Source organism: Acartia tonsa, chromosome 11 (assembly GCF_053477335.1).
Source record: "Acartia tonsa isolate MP-2025a chromosome 11, ASM5347733v1, whole genome shotgun sequence".
In the NCBI taxonomy this organism is placed as follows: domain Eukaryota; kingdom Metazoa; phylum Arthropoda; class Copepoda; order Calanoida; family Acartiidae; genus Acartia; species Acartia tonsa.
The window spans coordinates 3,278,008-3,300,031 of record NC_137270.1 but is presented as its reverse complement, the minus strand read 5'-3'; the positions used below and the strand labels follow the sequence as shown (position 1 = coordinate 3,300,031).

General features: G+C 31.4%; 1 long non-coding RNA gene across 1 annotated transcript; it reads left to right on the top strand.

Moving 5' to 3' along the window:
* Positions 1-18,662: 18,662 nt before the first annotated feature.
* Positions 18,663-21,437, top strand: LOC145331514 (uncharacterized). Its single transcript, XR_013883768.1, has 4 exons — positions 18,663-18,751; positions 18,956-19,093; positions 19,914-20,001; positions 20,341-21,437. It is a non-coding gene; the product is annotated as an uncharacterized LOC145331514 (long non-coding RNA).
* The last annotated feature ends 587 nt before the right edge of the window (positions 21,438-22,024 follow it).

Sequence of the window (22,024 nt, the reverse complement as noted above, 5' to 3'; positions counted from 1 at the left end):
AAAATGTTATGCATATCGTTAGAATCGTCATAAACTCTAGTTTTTGGGTGCTTAAGATATATTCCTGTGCTTCATATAGTTTTGGAGCTACGTGGTATAATGTCCCAACTTACTTAAAACTTTTCAACCTTTCCTACATTTTCCAACGTAGCTTCTATACTACAAATAGCATGAATATGACACATATATTTCTAAAAACTAGAGTTTATGACAATTCTAACGGTATGTGTAACATTTTTCTACTATAAACACAAGCCGCGCAATTTGATTTTTAAAAAGGCACGCATTTTAGCACACCCTTTAAATTGGTCATGATCCAAAAATCTTCCAAAAATAGGTACTTTCGAAAAACCGGTTTTTAAGGCATAATTTGTTGAAAATCGCCAAGTATTTTTTTCTTATACAAAACTCCCCAACCCAATGAAGAAATTAAGATAAAGATTATTAATTTCTGTCCATAGCAAGTGGGTTATATTAAGCAATACTTTTGTCTTATTAAAAAAAACACCCTGTATTTTCTTGGGGGGTGGGACACCCCTAACCCAACCCCTAAAAATGAGAAATACCCCCCCCAAAAAAAATTTTTTTTTTAATTTTCTGTAAAATCTAAAACACGAAAAATTAGTTTGATAAAACCTCTTGGGGCAAAGCCCCTAGAGGCTAGAGGCGAAGCCACTAGTATAAATATATACTAATAAGTAATTAAACAAACAGATAGACGGACGGAAAAATAAACATACTAACAAATAGATGGACAAATATATACATAGATGGACAGTTAATGATATAATCAGTTCGACAGAAAGATATAGGCATGGGCCATGCAGGCGGACAGAAAGATAGCTAAGTAAACAGTCAGAGAGGCAGACAGATAGATAGACAGAAGGAAAGATATACAGACATACAGATAGACAGACATACAGATAAACATACATACTGATAGACAGAAATACAGATAGACAGACATACAGATAGACAGACATACAGATAGACAGACATACAGATAGACAGACATACAGATAGGCAGACATACAGATAGACAGAAAGATAGATAAACAGACGAACATATAAACAGGCGGACAGATTGACAGACGGATAGATAGACAGACATACAGATAGACAGACATACAGATAGACAAAAGGATAGATACACAGACGAACATATAAACAGGGGGACAGAATGGCAGACGGATAGATAGACATTCGGACAGATAGACAGATATAAACATACTGACAAATACAGTCAGGTTGGCATATAAATAGACGGACAGATACATAGATAGACAGAAAGGTAGTCTGGCAGACATACAGACAGAGAAACATACACAACTTAGATAGAAAGACATAGGCATTGCAGACAGACAGACAAACTGATGGACAGACGAACATGCGTATTATCGATAGATGGTCATAAAGAACATATCGGCTAAAATCTAATTCTACTGAATCTAATTTTTAAGTTATAATATATGATAGTATGACGATCAGCAAAGAACAAGGCTAACAACAATTAGCGTGCACAGCAATTCATAAGAGAATGTCAAATAATTAAGAGGTGAAACCCAAAGCTTAAGAAATTAAACAAACAAATATAGACAATTATTATATTATATTTATAATGCTTATTAAAATTGACTACAGTGTTGCTATGCTTCCTCAATAAACCCAATTGTAATAGGAATTTAGTCTTCATTTCAGAAGAAAGCCATAAGACCATTATATCATGACTAAACATACGATTATTTTGTTAAGGATGTATTCTCCAGACGTATAGAAATTGGACATTCCAAATGGTAGAAATTCTTCACTTCATAAATTAATAAAAATATTATCATATGTCGACTCTAAATCCGGGAAATGATTTTTTTTTCAAAAACAAGTTAATTGGATTACAAATTATTTAACCCTTAACGGTCGGGGGGCGGGGTGTGTTGAACGCCTTCCCCCCCCTTCGGTTTTTTCTATCTCATTTTTTGTGTGTGAAAGATAAAGAGCCCAAACTGCGTGACTTTATAAGTATGGGTATGACACATAACTGAGAGTTGGAATTTTTTGAATATCTCCATTCTGGCGGGCACAGGATGCCAGCAAATCTGGCAGGGTCACCCAGGTAAAGAGCAAAAATATTTTTTGACTTAAACAAAGCATCTTATCTTACCAAAATACTAAAATATCCTCTAGTAGTACATCCTCATATTAAATACAGGTGTTCAAGTCAATTTTAGGTTCAAGTTATGTTCCTGCAGGTCCTGATCCTCCAGGTCTCCAGAAATCTTTAAAAGGCTACTGTGGCCGCAATTTTTGACTTAGAGACTTCAAATATAAACTTAAGCTTTTCTTACATGTCTACATAACATATCAAAAAGATCCACCGCCGTTTTCCCGCCGACTTCGGCGGCTGGCAGCTGCAAAGTACAGCTGAAATCTATATTTTGATATTTCTGCAAAAACAATTTTCTTCAAGCTTCAAAAGTAAGAAAATTACAGCCGTTTGAAATTTATAAGTAAAAAAGGACCTAAAAACAAAGGTTGTTAAATAAAAGGGTGAAGGAAGCGAAAATTGACTTTGACTTACTTAAGGTCGGAAATTCCTTATCAAACAGGGGACTTGCACAATTTTAGCCCTTTAGCTCTAATAGGAACTGGGATAATAGATAGGGGGGGACGTTGAACGCCCCCCCCCCCCCGACCGATTAAGGTGCGGCAAGGGGCCCGACTGTTAAGGGTTGATATAAACATTATATATAGGTATATTTCAGTCAAAAAATACAAATTTTATATAAAAAAAGACTATTATGTATAGTTTTTAACCATAGACATCAAAGGAAGGGGGCAAAGGGGTGATTACCCTCCTCAAACCTTTTAATCCTTAATTTTACCCCACCTCAAAATAAAAAGCTTGGACATACTGTTTATAACAAATATTTTCATTTACTCTCTATAAAAATTAACAATATTTGAATTAATTGTGTTTATTATAATTGTCTGTGTGTGTAAGTTTCTCTACGGTGGTTATGCATCAACGTCCCTCGAGCACAGAACCCCCCCCCCCCCCTCCCCTTAAAATAAATTAAAAATTTGAGGGGAGAGGTAGTTTATGTTTTACTTTAGGTGAGGCTAGGTTAGGTAATATTAAGTACAGGGTAGCCAAATCATTTTTAGGGAAAGCAATGTTTGTACTCTGGGAGGGAGGGGACATTGGGCTGTGAAATATACTAATCCCCAAAGTTTTATCATAACACTTTCTTATTCGTTGGCTTAACACTTTGGGGACTTTTTAAGAATTTTGATTGGTCAGTTCATTAAAATGAGTGTATCAACCACTAATTTTAATTTACAGAAGTGATCTTTTTGTGTATCATCATAAAGGTTGTGCATCAATTTATCGACCATTGTCTTATCCCCATATTATCCCTGCTTTGTCCTACCTGTAAGAGCAATGTTAGTGATGGCAACCAGATAAGGTGTAGCATACAAATATAGCCAACATTTTTCCTTAAAAAAAACATTAATTTTTTTCAACTTAGAGATTAAAAATAAAAAAAATCTTTACAAATATAGAATTTTCTAGTATTTTTTTAGCCCCTAAAATTTTCATTTAATCCGCGAAAAGCTGACTAAAATACGAGGCGATAGATATCGTTCTTTTTTTTATTCTAATGTGTTTGTATCTTATTCTTGCTGTCATATCTTTTTTCACATCAATAATCTAAGTGGCTACTAATACTTTCCTAATACTTTCCTTCTATGGGCCAGTGGGATAAACTTCCCCCACCTCACAAAAAAATAAAATTAGGAGTTCTGAGCATAATTTAAAGATAGTAAGTTAACTTTTTAAATTAAAATGTTTTTCACATAACTGAACCATATAAGTAGCCACAACAGATTTCATTATGACACTTTCCTTCTAGGGACTAGTGGGGTAAAACACCCACCCCCTAAAAGTTTTAGTTTAATAATATTTCACCAGTCCAAAGAAATGTTTTACCCCGTAGAATATACAAAAGAATTGCATTGCTAACTTCAAAAACATGCATAGCTGTTCATTTAGGTGTTTGGAAGAGGAGAGGGGGGGGGGTTGTTTTACCCCACTAACCCTTGAAAAGGAAAGTGGTAGAATGACTAAGCTTTACCTACTATTCCACTTTACACAGTAATTTATAAAGAAACATAATGGTTTAAGTCAATATCTAACAAATTGGCTTTGTGTTAGCTTTTTACCTGAAATGTGTAACTTTTGACTACTTATTATCAGCATACCAAATGCAGTGGTAAAATTATTCTCAAATATCAAGTTGTTATTATTTGACCAACTTTGCTTTTTAGTGTGTGTTGATATCTCCTTTACTTTCTGAGATAACTACCGCAGCTCCAGAAGGAATTGTGGCAATGTAAATGCCGTTTAAGGCCGGTTTTGGTGCTGGTGGCAGCAGAATTTTTATCTATAGTGCATATTTTAACAAATTAAACTTAAAAAAGAAAAAAAAAGTAACAAAAACAATATTTTTTCGGCCCTTTCAAATCATATTTTGGAAATTTTGGAAGAATGTCGTATCAAAAGTATGATGGGCTAGCTTTTATACAGGAATAAGGTATAACCAACAAGCAAAATAAATCTAAAATAATAATGGAGAGGTCGTCAATTTTACGATGTGTTGCCCCCCAACGACAGCTGAAAAACACGTATAGGTTTCGTGATTTTCTTCCGAATTAATTTCGTTACGGGTATGAGCTGGCTTTTATAGGGACCTAGCGACGGCGATTTCTTTTTTTAAAGGTAAAATGCATGATTTTAGAAAAAAGACTGGCGCTAGGTCTGGAGTAGACTTTGACAAAAGATTTTTTTGGATATAATATTGTTGGCCTTATATGTTTAAGTTGAAATATGCAGAAAAGCTAAAAACCTGCACATTGCTGAGAAATTGTTAAAACCGCCGTGCTACCGTTATCTGTTGATTTTAAAGATGCCTTGCGCTAGGTCGCCAGTAGAGATAGAGAGATAAAATTTTGTACATGTATTTCTAGGCCCCTAAAGTAACTTTTTAGGTTAGCAGAAGAATGTAGTTCGAATCAGTGTATTTTGAGTAACAGGTTTAATTGACATATAAGTCCCTACTTAATTAATAGCAGAAGAATGAAATTCGAATCAGTGTATCTTGAGTAACAGGTTTAATTGACATATAAGTCCTCACTTAATTAATTGTTAACAATAGATTAATCACCCTAGATGTCAAATCATACACAATACCTACTTCAACTTGAAGAGGAATATCTGGTATATTTTGTCAAATATGATTCAATCTCATATTTCAAGCGACGAAAGATGGTTTATTACAAGGATGAAATACAAAAATAACTGACCTTTCATACTGTATGTGTAAAATTTATAAACAATGACGTGGTTGGATTATACTTTTTTTCTATTGATCTAATTAAGAGATTGGTAATGCAACTATTTATAGCTGACTTATTATGCTAAAGAAATTTATAAATTATGCCCTTTCATGACAAAATTTGTACACATTTCAATCAATAGCATGACAGATTGTTCTTCCACTGTTCTTCTATTGGATGATTCAGAGATAGTGTATCTAGATTATCTCTATTGGATTTTTGAATAAATCTAGTTGTTACCTCTAGAAGTGTATAAAGTATGATCCTATTGGCAGATTTACAGAGTGTGTCTCTAGATTATCTCTATTGGATTGATGAATAAATATAATTGTTACCTCTATCTATAATACAAAGTAGAATGATGTCTGTCCGTCCGTCCGTCCGCCCGTCTGAAGCTTAAGATCTCAGTAACCACTGAACCTATTGGATTCTACTCTTCAGGGTATATACCTACTGGTCCTGTGGTGGTTTTAGGCTATTTTCTTGAGGGGTGGGAGTAGTGTGTCTCTAAATTATTTCTATCGAATTGGTGAATAAATGTAGTTGTTACCTCTAGATGTGTTTAAAGTATGATCCTATTGGCAGATTTACAGAGTGTGTCTTTATTGGATTGGTGAATAAATGTAATTGTTACCTCTATATGTGTATAAATTATGATCATATTGGCTGATTTACAGAGTGTGTCTCTAGATTACCTCTATTGGATTGGTGAATAAATGTAATTGTTACCTCTATATGTGTATAAATTATGATCATATTGGCTGATTTACAGAGTGTGTCTCTTATTACATTTTTACGTACTTAATTAACTAAGATATTTTATCAACAAGGTATATTTCACTAATTTGACATTTCAAATAGAGTATATATATGGTTAAACTTTGAGTGTGTTAAAAAGACTGGCTTCTTCTACAGGTAGTTTGTGCTTCCTTCTTGTCTGGTTGTCCGCACGCGCAGTATGCATGGTTGTGGTTTATATTTTTCGGAGGTGTTACAAAAGTTGTAACATGCTCCCCCCTCTTTATGAGGCCAACGAGGCAGGAACTTACAATCATTCAGTAACCTGGATTATCTTTTGTAGATTTAGAAGTTATTTTCAAAAGTCGTCTTCAACATAGTAAATGTTTTTGTTTTCAGGTTTCGATGACAATATGATGATTCAACCAAAATTGCAAGGTAGAAGCTCGCGGAAAATATGAATAATTTGAAGGAGAACTACAACGAACAATTGTGAAGAAGTGGCGCTGCTTCGTATCATTATGATTAGTTTATTACATAGTAAGCAATATTATATATTACAAAATATTAAAAAATGTTAATCAATATCATTTTCTTAATCAAAGGGAAATATTTACTATTTGTATTTAATTGGTAATTGTCACTAAGCATAAAAAATATCAAAAGTAAATGATTTTGTAACTTTAATTTTATTGCAAAAAGTTGATTCAATTTTTCATTTTGAGTTTTCATTTATATTTAACATATTAAAATACATAGATCACATATTAACAAATGTTTTAAATTACATAAATTTTGTATTACAATTATCAGTGAATTATATTAATTTTGTATCATAATTACTGGCGAAAATTGTTAAATTATGTTTGAATTGTTAAAGAAAATTTATTATTTTTGCAGTACTATGTAACACAATAAAAAATTAAGAACAAAGATAAATGAATGTCGCCAAAATTTAGTATATACGAATTGTTGATTATAATTATAATAAGAATTGAATATCATAATTATTGTTTTTTTTTTGTTTTGTTGATTTTCTTTATATTATAACCAAATAAAGTATGACAACTTGGTTATTATATTGATTCGAACAAGTATTTAATTATAAAGAATGGTTTATAATAATTTCTTCAATCGAATAAAGAAGGGATTATTGATTGATTTACTTTTCGATTCTATTAGCCAATTTAAGAATGAATTAATGGCTGACATGTTTTACAACAACTAGATAAAGTTTGAATTATCTTTTTATAATAATTATTCAATCGAATAAAGAAGGGATTATTGATTGATTTACATACTGATTATTAGCCAATTAAAGACTGAATTAACGGCTGATATATTTTACGCGATTTTATAAAGAGTGAATTATAAAATGTTGACGCAATTTTATAAAGAGTGAATTATAAAATGCCTAATTTAGGGACAGGTAAATAATATACCAGCTTTAATCATTTTATAAAGAGTGAATTATAAAATGTTGACGCAATTTTATAAAAAGTGAATTATAAAATGCCTAATTTAGGGACAGGTAAATAATATACCAGCTTTAATCATTATTCTTGATTAGGATTGACTTGGGGAGATATAAACACAGGTTCTTGTGTATTAGCTGGCGTATACCTTGTACTTCTTCTTGTATTTTCAGTTTTATTTTTACAACAAGAACAAGTAGCCATAGAGCGGGCGTTGTTATAACAAAATATAACAAATTTTTTAGCGGCAGCGAATAAAACAAGAACTACGCCAGATATAGCTGAATATATTAAGCCTTTGAGTAATATTTCATTTTCCTCTGGGAAAAAGGATATATTAGAATCGTTTTCTGTGTCAATAAAGTTTAGATTAAACTCGGATATAGTGATAAAACCTTTTGACACTATTATGCCTTCATTAAAATAATTACAACCTTCCGATTTTGTACAGTGGTATACAAATAGGTCGAGTATAGAGATTTGTTTGGCATAAGATATATCTTTAAAGATACATATATCACTAGGTTTTTTTATCATAGAACATGTAGGTTTGTTTTGAGTTATTTTACTTACATAACCATATTTAGCATCAGAGGAGGTGGATATAGTTCCAAATTTATTATCGTCTAATTCTACATAAGGATCAGCAACTAAAATTTTACAGGTTTCAGCACAAAAAGGCAAGGGGTAGAAAACATTTTTATTTTCGAATTTATTAAGGTAATAATAAAGCTTATTTCCATGACGAGAAAAATGTGTTTTATCTTGTAGGGCTGCACACTTGAAAAATTTTGCTGACAAAGGTTTATCTTGATATTTTAGCTCGGTAGCATAAACAATATTTAGAAATTTTAATTCATTTAATATGGGTGATAATATATTGAACATAGCGTCTTCAGATTTATAGCCTTCCTTAAATTTATTACTTAATTTAGTGGTGTCAATATTAACCATTTCTCCGTAATTTACGGTTCTAGTTAAGGTATATGTGTTTTGAGTGGCTTTAATGTCCATAGCTTTACTATATACGTCAGCCAAAGTTTGGGATTCCGAAATTAGCTTGGTAGCATCAGCCTCCCCTAAGCCAAAATCAAGGAGTTTTTTCCTAACATTCATTTTGGGTTCCTTTTCTATGCAAACTTGGGGTGTAGAAGTACAAAAAGAAGCTATGTCTTGTTCATCCTGTACTGATCTTAACTCTTCATAGGTAAGGTTTTCAAGATCAACGGTACACGCTTTTTCAGGTTCACTTAGGGGAATGTTTGTAAAGTCTAATCTGAGTGTACCTGATACAGACATAAGTATAAGTTCAAGGAGCTGTCTCCTCAATTCATTTAAGGGCATAAATTCTTGTTCTGATTTAGTTGTTTCTGAATAGGCTACTCCAGTGTGTTTTAATACCTGTTCATAAGTGTGCACAAGATATGTTCTATGCCTATTATTTACCCAACAAGCGAGTATAATCTTAATAGCGTGGTACGTTGAAGCTTTAATCTGCATTGAAGATTTTTTCGGCTTATTATAGTGTGTATCTAATTTTCTTACAAGATCAATTACACGCTTAACCTGTTCATTAATTTTAGCCTCTGTGTAAGGGTCTGGGGTACTAGTTTCTGTTGTACTAGTAGTAGTAGTGGAACTATCTTGATTAGAACTATCTGAATCTGAATTACGTTTAACTCTGCCATCAGATATTTCATCTAGAGCGTGTTTAAGGGCTGATTGAATGTTAGTTATATAGCAAGTAGTTAGGCTGGAATCAAAAAAGGGGCTATAGGATTGTTTAACCCTTTTAGCCTCGGCAATAATCTCATTCCATAAATCAAGTGATTTTGGAGTAGAAGAGCTAGGTAATATTGAAGTAAAAAATGATTTACTAGGAGTTTTTACTTTAATCAAATCACTTATGGCGAGGACTTGTAATGAAAATCCTTTTCTCTCGGTGAATATTTCGTCTACTACTACCAAGGGTGAAAAGTGGGATTTTCCAAGTTTCAATTTTATGTCACCTTCTATATCTGCTTTATCTAGGTGTAGGAGAAGAAACAGCAAAAGGATATTCAGCCATTTTATTTTCATATTGTCTGAAAGAAATAAAAATATGATTTAAATAAAATTAAAATATTTGTTATTGTTTATATAATACGGCTTTGGTAAACAGTATCAAGGAGACCACAAAAATTTAATATAATTTTTGTACAAAACATTATACATGTAATGTAAATATTATACGACTCAACAAAATCGTAAGTAAAAGGAATAATTTTTTTAAAATTATAATTAAATCAGAAATAGGTATAATACGGCGCTATTGGTACCATAACCATAATAACACCCCCCTTTTTACAAAAACTGGTATTACTATTGGAAAAAGGCGGTAAGTTGTAAGGTAACTTGTTATATAAACCAATTTATTTAATAGTTATTTTACAGATCTGGAACAATTAATATTTCTATAGAAAAATAATCAATAATTCATAATAGAGAATAAGTGATAAGAAATATTATTAATATGTTTATGTGATATTAAAAATAAGGGAAGGGGGTTAACCGATCATTAATTTTACTACTAAAGCGTTAATATTTATAGATAAAAATGGAAATAAATGCGTACCAATTGTTGCAAAATATGCAAAATTTGATAGTGTTAGGTCTAGACCCAGATAAGTGTCTAGATGGTAACCCTTTCCTATTTTTGCATTATGTTTTAAAACCAGAGGTATTTTTGTAATTTTTATTTATAGGCTATTATATGACGTAGTAAGTAACAATTAAAGTTGGTTAAATATTAATTTAACTTTCTTTTCGATTTCTGATGTGAAATTATAAGCAAAAATTTACTTTATTGAATATTAATACTAAATTAGGGCGTTTAAGGAACCATTAATTGTTGTGTGTTGAAAAACAAATATTTTAATATTAATAATTCGTAGGATTTCGAGCCGAAATTAAACGATGTATGTGGAGTGGGGTTTAACAACGCCGTTGTGAAGCAGCTTGAGCTAGGAGATGAAGATAGGTCTTATCCTTTATTGATAGCCCTGACTTTCTTCGCTACATATTCCTGCATCATCACTTTTTATTTGTTATACAAAGGTATTTTTTAATATTACATATTGCAGAAATAAAACAACAAATTTTTATTTTATTTTTTTATTAGCATGTTTGGCTGCATTTTTTGTTACATTTATACATTATAATTATGCGACAATAATTTTTACAATCGTGGATGCATAATACATAAGGTTTAGCAAGTATGATTGCATGATATATTATACGTTTACAATAACATTTTTGCAAGTATGGTTGCATAATACATTATAGGTTTATATTGTATCAAAATAAATACGTAGATAAATACATGTTAACAGGGAAATAGATCCTTAAAAATCTTTTTGTGCATAAGTGTCATATTTTATTTATTTAATTAATAAGCGCAATTTGATTCTTGAAATAATAATAAAATAGGTTATACTCTAATGCAAGCAAAAAGTTTTATTTGATCTATAATTAGTGCTACATTTAGCAAAGCTTATTATATCAATTGTTTAATGTTTACAACAAAAATATTCAATTTGACACAAATTGTGTTGTGTCAATAACGCTAAGGAATCTCATTTCTTAATTAAATATAACTTTATCAATTAAGGTAGGGAAAAGTGTCTGATAGATGACATTTCATATAGGATAGTCAGTATTAGTCAGTATGGCGACTAAAAGGTTCATAGTGTTTTTATATTTTTAGTCTGTATGAAGACTAAAAGTTTATAGAGATTTTAATGTGTAATTTTAGTCAGTATGACAACTAAAAAGTTTTATAGGGATTCTTATATTTTTAGTCTGTATGACGACTAAAGGTTTATAGAGTTTTTATAGTATCCATACTAATCTGTGGGCGTAATTAAAGTTATTTTATTATTAACTATTTAAAATGTTGATTGCAATAACAATCAGCTCATTTTACAAAAACTTATCATAATTATTTATTGCAAATGATTCATCTTTCAAATAGATTTATTATCATATAATATGCATAGAATATTTTACAAATTTTTTATAAGTACAGATAAGTAAATATAACATATATGAATATTTAATTATGGGCTTTTCTTTTTTTATTGGTCATGGCTGCTCCCGCTGGTGTTGGACCGGCTGCAGTTATGGTTAGAAAATGTTGTATAGCTTGAAGAAACCCTTTTTCATCAGATATTTCTTTCGTTATGACTTGGTTGTTTAAAATATTTGTCATTAAATTAGCGAAATCTGCGGCTTGCTCAGAATCGGTTTTCTTTCCAAATTCTGGGTCATTGAAGGTATTATTCAATGTTATCGTGATATCTTTAACCACAGAAAGTGCGGCATCAGCGTTTTCTTTGCAGGATTGAAATAAAGTGTCTTCACATCCCCCAAAAATTTCGTTTTCAGGATTTTCAATGTCAAAGGCATGGGACATAACGTTGTAATTCGCTGGCATGTTTTTTTGACATATATTTAGTAGCCTAGTTGTAGCATTTAGAGTTTGTTCTTTGTCATTAAGAGTATTTTGAATTGTTTCAACTTTAAGTTCTAAGTTCTTATTATCATCTGCAATGTTTTTGATTCTTTCTAGTGAATGAGTGTACTGATTGTCCTTCATTGTATAATTTGTTAATGATTCTTCATATTTCTCCTGTAAGGATGTAATTTCAGGTAATATATCTGTTGAACTTTTAACATTGAGTTTTCTCATAATTCTGGTTTTAAACTTTTCATCTTGATCTCTATCATATTTCAGTTGATTTAATTCTTTTTGGACAAGCTCTAAAGTAGAGTTTTGGTCATTTTGTTTGCTTATTTCTTGCCTAGCAACATGCAAATCATTTTCCAATTCAGATAAAGTTTGGTTTTGTACTCTTAGATTTTCTATTTCTTCTTTTAATGATTGTATGGTGTTTTCAAGAGTTTGTTTTTCACATTCAAGTTGCTGTTTTTCGTTGTCGGGGAGTGTACAGCTAAAACTAATATTTGATATCTTTGTCATTAATTTGTTAGACAGGTCATCAAATTTATTAGCAAGCAAATCTTGAATGGTTGGTTCTGTATTAACCGAGAGTACTTTGTTTTCAACCATTTCTGTGTCTTCTTCAAGGTTAACATAAGAATGTCCCGCTATTGTTTCAGACGGGTTAACAAATGAAAGTCCTGCTACTTGTTCTAATGGCTGAATATAATGATATGGACTAGTCAATGTTTGGGATTGTTCTGCAGTAGATGTTACATATGGGCCTGATATAACCATTTGTTGAGGCTGATAAATTTGTTGGTTATAAAGTGGAACATTTTGTTGAGGTGGGACATTTATTTGAGAATGGGAAATTGAATTTGAGGTAGCTACATAAGGCGCTGACGTCACATGAGAGGCAGCAAAGCTACTGAGCGGTGCTACAGAGACCGCAACATTAGCCGCAGGTATGGTTACAGGTACTGTGGTGTTAGTACACACTGTAGGTACAGGGCTAAGATCCATTAAGGAAGGGATTGTTTGAATGTTATATCTCTTTTCATACTGATCAATTAAGTGGGGTGGTAATGGGTATAACTTATTGTTTCTCAGCCAATGAACGCAGTCTGTATTGATTTCAAATCTGAAACCCTCTTTGCCAACATAGCGGTGGCTTTGCATATAACTGATTTTTAAATGAGATTTACATTTGTTGAATAAAGCAAGATTCATTAAATCAATGGAACAGACATTGTGCATGGGTCACCTCCGGGTTCCAGGGACAAATGTAATCCTTTATCACTACATCACAGGACTACAATCTCTCACCAATGTCTCCTTCCCAGATCAGCGACGCATTAATCCCTGTTTGACAAGTATATTTAACCTTAGAATGGTGGTATTATTTTACACCGATCCTAAACCCAAATACACTTAAGAGATAGTCTTTTGTTTATAAGCCCTATTCCGAAAAATGGTACTAAGACATTACTGATAACTTTATACTGTTATTTAGTCTAAGTATTTTTTATTCCTAGGTAACTAACTTTGCCAACACTTTTGGACTGAAAGTATCTACTGTGATTACTAGAGTCATGCGAACATGACTACAATATTCCGTTCTGCTGCCTGTATCCCCGTGAGGCGTGAAGTTCTTTGTTAGGTACCTTTGTCAGGTAAGAAAATCACTAGACTAGCTCCGAACCGATCTTCCAGAGTATTAGCAAAGTAAAACTACCTTTAAGACGTGAGCTTATTCAAAGTTCTAATCCGAAAATGTTAAATTGTCCGAATAGATAACGATCTCCAACTTTCCTGGACTTCAGAAGCATGGGGAGGATCCGGTTGTTAGTATCGGCCGTCAGATAGCAAGCTATCATCAACCGTTGGTAGCTGAGCTACCACCGTATCTCCCTATGTTATCCCTATTTAGCCCCGTAGTGACTTGCGACTTATGGTGATACACGCGCTATTTACCCCTTCAATTGGAGCTGTCCTTCCTGAAAAATTATCAGCCATTGTCAATCCTCTCAATTGTCCACCTGAGCGTGGCTGGGATAGGCGGGAATGCCCTGACAAATACAGGTGGTAGAACCACCCTGAGCGGTGACGCTGTATTTGCGGGACTTTACAGCCGCGGCTAATAACTTCTCGTCTTTAGGAAATGCACACTCTGATTGTTTATTCTAAAAATATTTATAGGAGTTCTCTTCAGAACAAAACTTGGAGATAACTATCCGTCCGGATGCCTAAGATTTTTAGGCCCCAAGAAGGCCTTACCCTTAAATTTATCTCAATTGACCAACATCAAAATGATATTCTATAATTTATTTAACAAAGTATTATGAATTTTATCTAACAAAACTTTTTATTTTTTAGGTATGTTTTAAATGAAAAATCCTAAGTTTGAGCCGCCAGGACCCTCCAGAAATTCCAAAGCAAGAGAAGGGAGTCTTCCCTTAAATTTTAGAATTTTTGAAAAGAGTCAGTGTGATATAGTAATTTCGTATAACGACTGTCTGTTTCTCTCTTCCAGGTTTACTTTTATAGGCCTGAAGCCTAAGGAGAAAAGGAGAGACAAAAAGGATGATTTTGATTTTTATGTTGATTTTTATGTTTTATCAGGAATTGGCGACCTAATTTTTAAGATTTTGTATTTAATGGTGTGTGTATATCTCAACTAAATTACAATATTCATTTCATAAATTAGTAAGATCACATTTTATTTTATTTTACATCAAGAATACATTAAACTATTGGTTTCAAATTAGTTTTTCTAGTAATGTTTTTACAATATCCTCTTTAATTTTTACAAATTTTCATTCTTTTAATTTAGTTTTTTTTATCACGAAACCTCTAATTTTATGATTCTTGTGTTGTTTTACTAATGTTAATTTGTACTGACAATATTTGCTAATAATTTTTTAGCTGTACTATGACCATTCTATTAAAAAGGGTTATTGTCTCTAACATTACATTTTAGGGTCTTCGTTTTATAAAATCTTATTTCCCCATTTTAATAAATAGGTCTTTATACATGCTTTTTTACTTAAAAATTATATTAAATTGTTTTAATTTGTCTAATTTTGATAATATTTTTATAGTCTTTTATTTTCATTAGAATAAATACATAATTTAAAGTATGGGTTGGATTTTTCCCCAGTAAAGCTACTCTACAAGTTATTCATAGAATCGGTTTAAGGGAAAAAGACGATCCATGTACCCCCCTCAAAAAGAAAAGCTCGATTATAACACGTTCAAGAGGCTAAAAATGACTCGTGTTTCATACAGCCTTGTTTTTGAGGTGTTTTTAAATCATAGAATATTATTTGTTTACTATTTTAATAATTTTTTTGTGTTTTTTGGCACAGACGAATTTTTTATATAATATTATGGCTTTAAGACATGATTTTAAGTTATTTTTCAATTAATATCTTTATGTACTACATTAAAAGTTGAAGGCTCTTAAAAACTTATACCAAAACATTAATGTCGTCTTACCTACATTGGTGAGCGCACTAATTTATGGATGCCGCGCTAAAATTTGAGTAGTTCTTATTTACCGCATGGCGACACTGTATAGGTTTTAGACTACAAGCTAAAAACATTTTTTAAACATAAAATAAGGAAATATACGAGTTAAAAGTTGCTTTTTTATGCTCACTTTAAAGTGAGAAATAGTAATAAGAAAAGCTAGATCATTTGTTGCTATAATTTGTCATTTTCCCTAAAAATTGGTGATAAATTTTAATAAGAGCCTTCGTGATATGATAAATATGAAAATCTTAGTTTAATATAAACATTGTGAATATTTTAGATTTATCTTGCTTTATGTCGGGTGTTGCCATGGTGAAAATGTGCTTAGTTTTGAAGTGATAAAGAATTGACTAAAGAAGAAATAAGCACACTATTACTGGTAAACTAAATTTTGTTTATGTTTTTTTTAAAGCTATAATTTAATGTCTTTTCATGCGTCGACTATTTAGCAAGTTAAACCAAGAGGTTTTCATAGACAATGGACATTCGGCTTCGAAACCGATTAATATCCGCTGTATTTGAACCAGCTCTCACCCATTCTAAAAGTCATGAAATGCATCGTATTACAGACAACTTCCCACGAATATTAAAAAAAAATTAATACCTTCAGCCCCTAGAGTTCAACAAAACTGGTTTTATACTTATATATTTTCATTTTAATGTAAGAGAAAACCTGTCTATAACACGATGCGATAAATTATTCTTACATCATTATATTATTTGTCTATATATTTTTTATCTCTTAGATATTAATCCACTCCTATCGGGAAGAGTTAAAAAATAGAAAGACATTCCATTAATTAATTATCTTTTATACAAATTTGGTCATTTTTTACTGTTTTATTCGGAAGTTCGTTTTTTAAGGTCATTAATCTTATGCTACGTTTTTATTATATAATATTTAGTCCTTCCTTTATCTCTCACTAAACAGATGTTTTTTAGACTAAATTTTATATGTATTTTTAAAGAAACAATATTTTTAAAATGTTGTTTTCCATAAAATTGCAATCATATTCCTGCATTATGACCTGAACATAATTATTTATCAATGATTGAATTTTATGTGTTTTAAAAATTGGATTTATTCTTTTTTGATTAGATCTAAAAATTGAATTTCTTATTTTTTCAGGCCCTTTTGCAGTAGTTTGGCTGTTTTTTGTTCTTGATTGCAGTCGTAGTTTGGGCTCTCAATTTTTGGTAAGTATCAAATTTGTAACTTTTTTATTTTTGACCTTTAAAACACTAGTTTTACTATATTGAACTAATGTCAAGTGGACAAATATGATAGCCTCGTCATATTCATCTCCTTTCTACTAGTTGTACATTATATAACATTATGTGTGTTGAAAAAAATATAAGGTCCACATCAACTTCTTGGGAAATTGTTTTAAAGAGCAGCTGGGTTGTTTCAGTTTATTTGTTATGGGCCAAATATTTTTCCAACAATTACTTTTGTTATTTTATTTTATTTCCATATCTAGCTAGTTATAGAGTAGTTTTATTTAAACTGTTATAGTTCTTTTCACGCGTTAGCAAAAGCTACATATTTTATTGATTTTATCCTATTTTATAAAGTAGTAAGCCTTTTTTGTCTGTAGCGAAAGATCTCGCTAACCGCTGAACCGATATGGTTCACCTTTACAATGAAGCTTCTTATATGTCTATGGAAGGTTGTAAACTATTATGGGTGAAAAGACCTCACACATTAATTGCCCCTAGAGGCTTCTAAGGGCGTAACCGCTAGTAGGTATATGAAGTATTTTACATTTATCTCATAGTCGGTTCTAATTTTGTAAAAATTACTTAGATCCTTTCAGATATAAATAATAAACTCTTAATAAGTCCTTTTATAAAAAAAAATAGCTAAAAACCCGACTATACAGTCAAAAAGACCCTAAAGTTAGTTGCTATTGCATAAATTTCAAGCAATATCATATTCCCAGTTTTGTTCTCACTTATTAGTTTCAATCTCTCGATGTCATGAGTCATCAGAAAGTTCCCAAAATAGGCATTAAATATTGAGAGATTGTCATAGAGTCTTAATTCTTTTATTATTAATACAAGTATAAGTTTCCCTGGTAGCCATACTGTTTTATATTTAGGAGGAATCCAGTCAAATCACCCCACGAAGACTGAGAGAAGGCTTCCCTAACAAGACTAAAGTTTAATAATTTAAAATATGTCAAGGTAAAGTCACGCAACCTATTTCTTCACCACAGAGCAAAAATTAAGTGTCGGAAATAATGTTAATTACTTACAAAACTTAAATTTATACTAAAATGTAATTGTTTAATGCAAAAGCCATTCTTATTTTCAAATTCATTTTTAGCAAAGAATATTTAATTTTGTAGAAAATAAAAATGAGAAAAATATTATCCAATCTATATATGTGATTAACCTATGACGCGCAAAAGGTTCAAATCTCTATATTCGTTGTATCAGTCTAACGTCGCCCGTCGGCCATCTTACTAAAAGCAAGGGAAAACAGTCTACATAAAAACTTAAAGAAAATTGTTATTTTTTAGTACAGAATACGCATTTAAATCAATTCAAAGCATTTATAAAAACAATTTGAACTTTTTTATTTCCAATTTTAGTAGTTTTCAACAACTTATTTTGTTTCTTTTAAGAAAAGATTGGTTAAATTAACTATCGTGAAAAAGTTTTCAAAATGTAATATTAAACTGTCTCTGCGGAGATACAAGGTAAAACAAATATTAAAATAGTCAGTTCATTTACCCAGCGAAGCCGTACATGCAAAGATTTCATTTAAACCAAAATTGAAGATATGATTCCATTGAATTCACTGTTCCTATTTAATTGTAAAGAACCAATAAATGGGTACCGTAACAGCCTCCAAGTTAACTTTAAAAGCATTGTAGTCCATTAAAAGTTTGGGCTTAATTTGATATTATCAAGGCCTGGAATTAGCTGAACCTAAGAAGAGCGGATCTGCCCTCCCCATCTCTAGTGGAGGACTTTGTTGGTGCCCCTCGTGATGGATCAGAAGGAAAGCCTGAGCACGAAGAACCATGGGTAAAATGTTGTTGATTGGTTAGCTACCTAATGAAATTTGGAATCAAAGTTATAGTGTAGATTGCGGCCTATCCAAATATCACCTAATTATGTAAGTAAGTTTTTCATTCTTTGACTAATGAACCATTGGATTGTTTTAATGAAATGCACTATTCTGAAAAGCCCTAAATCGAAAAAAGACTTTAAAAAGAAATTAACAAAGCAATGCAAACTTTAGTATTTTATTTATGTATTATACTTTATTGTTTTATTTGTAGTTCATTTATAACAACCTAATTTTGTTATTTTATTTTAGGTTGTTTAGAACCGCTGTATTCCACCTGAATAAACGAGTATTGAAAGCTTCCCTGACTGCTCCACTGTCAGCTGTTCATTCTGGGACACCTGCCGCACTGCTACATCTCCAACTAGTGGGTTGTGGTACACATACAAAGTAAGTATATCATTGCATGTAATGGGTAAATTATGAATGGGAAATATATATTATTTGAGTGTTTTTCACCTAAATTTTTCAGCTCTCTGTTGAGTTTCCTATCCCTATTTCTCTGATAGTTGAAAAAAAGAAAGTTTTTTAATATTCTTTACAGGGGAGAAAAAGGTTGATTGAAGATATCGAAACTTTTAAATGCCGTCTTCTTTTTTGAATATTTTTGTTAGGAAGAGATAAAAATGGACCATTGCAAAATATTTGAAGTCTTTAGTAGTTTAGTCTTTAACAGTCATTCGTTGGTTTTTTGTCTCAAGTATGAGACTGATATGGTTCTCCATTTTCGGATCCTAGGAAATTGATGATTACTAGCTGTTTTTTCTGGTGTTATCCTATAATAAAAGAGTTAGAAACCTGAAATAAAATTATTAATTATTATTATTGTTTCAATCAAAGTAGTAGAGTGTGTATCTATCATAGCTTTTTTTAAAAACATGGATATCTTGATTTAATTTAGGAGGTGGTGTGGTAGTGTTGTGGTCCAAAAAGCTGTTTTTTCTTCCAATTTTTAAAGATTATTGAGCAAAGAAAAAAAACGCTTTTTCAGATTTATGCACCGCACGCCGATGACAACGTGATTAGACACCTTGCCAAATTTTTTACTTTATTCCTGGAATAAGAGCAACATTCTCTTCCACTTTTAAATTATAGCTTTTTTAATAATATAAGTAATAAATATATTGAGTATTAGACCGATACTTAAAAGATTGATTATTCTAAAGTTGTATAGCTATTTTAATATCTTTTAATTGTTCTTATTTTTCAGTTGATTTGCCGTTTTCTTAATGGGGAGGTTTTTAATGCAACCATCTCGCAATCAGTGAGCAAAATTTACTCAAGATAGCGGTTATGAGGTAATGATATTATCATTTAGTCTTATTTTAGATAGGTGTTAATTTAAAATATTTTTATTTGTTCGTAGTTTATGATATTATATAAGTTTTGATAAAAAAAAATGGTTTATATATTTATAATGGATTTTATGATGAGAAAAAAAGTATTCTGAACAAGAGTAGAACCAGAGGATAGTGCTAATAATTAGATCGTAAGATTTTTAGATGTAATTTCTAAGTTTAAATGTCTTTTGGCTTATTTTCTGTGTGCTTTTCTTTTTTAAATAATCTTATTTACAGCTTATATTTTGTAGAATATTTTTTAGCTTGATTTAATATTTATTTTTTCTGTTTTTTCAGTCATATCTACTCGGCTCCCAGTTTTAATACAACAACTGTGGTTCCAACATTGCATTGCTGATCAAGTAACTGGTGAAATACCGCCCTATATTTGATTGCAGACGGAGTAGCCTGTACACTGATTTTCTAGGTAAGTGTTCCTTTTGCTTCTATTTTGGTCCTTTAGGGCCTATGGTGCTCCCATCCCTTTTTATAGGATTGTGAAGCTAAAAAAAGACCCCTTAATTATTTTTTGGGGGATAAGATACATGCATGCTTATTCTTATTTTAGGTGAAGCAAAAAGATTAGGCTTTGTTTAATGTAAACAGAATATGTGACTGATATATTTATAATTAGATAGTTATTTGCTTAGCAAAATAACTTCTCCCCCTTTGCAAAAAAAATTTCGCTCAATTGGAGGGGTTTTAAAATAAGTTAGAGATAAATTTGAGAGTGATTTTTATTAGCTGCTTTATTTTTCAGTTCATTTTGTTGGTAGTTGGGAGGGTGGTTTATATTTTAAAAACTTAAATTTATTTTGTTAATATCATTCTGTATAAAACATATAAGGCATTATTTTCTGTCTTTCTATAGAGTAATTGACATAAGAGACATTGGCCTTTTGACTTATAGATTTAAGACAAGAGTGAAAGAAAGTGATAAAGAGAGGGGTCGAGAGAAAGAGAGAAAGAATTAATATCGCTTTTTTGTTTTATACTGATAGCTTTGGTGTTTTGTTTTTATTAAGGAGTGTCGTGTAAGGTGAAAAATCAAGGTGTGTGTAAAAAAAATATTGATAAGTAAAGTTTTAGTTTATTTATGTTGATTTTATTTAAATGTTGTGTGAAATGTGCATGTGCCATCCAGCTTGTTTGATATTTTCTTAATTTAGAGTTTTTTGTAAGTTTGTTTTAATAGTGTTGTTTTATTTCAGCTGTTAGCTTTTTAGCTATCCAGGCTAGTGTATGTGTGTAACCGATTTGGTTAGAAGAAAAATAGGCAGCTGATTTCTGCTTTCTCATTTAATTTTTTCTCAGCTAAGTGGGCAGGTGTGTGCTTGTCGCTGTTTAGTCTGGTAGAGTGTACTCTACAGCTAAATAGGCTGTGTGTGTGTGTGCCTAGGCGGCATTAGTTTATGCAAATTATGCAATTGCCGAACAATTAATCAAGGCAAAGGTTATTAGAAGGGACTGAGCTGCTATTTCGGATTTAAACCATTCCTGATAAACATAGTAGCCGTGCAAATACACGATACCAGTTCTGGCGGAATATAGGTTTTCAAGTTCATCGCAAAGGTTGCGGCTTAAATGTGCTAACATTACAAGAATTGTGTCACTAGTTGTTACATTAAACGAGGTACAATTAAAAAGGGCATGTTTAAGTTTGGTAAAACATGATTTTAGTACTTCGTCGCATTTGAAAACTAATTTTTCAATCAGATGTACAGAACGAGTAGTATGGGGTTTTGTGTAATAAGATTTGCTTTCCAGGGACTCGAGGTACACCACTTCGAGGTGTTTTTCATTCGAAAGAAAAGGGGAAACTTTTTCATACACAGTTTTTATATAGTCAACAACTATGTTCGATTGGGTATTGCTGGGCAAATTAAATCTCGATAGAACATCTTTTTTATCAACAATCTTTTTTCTAAAATGAAATACATTGATATCAAATAAGAGGGATGAAAATACTACTTGATTTTTT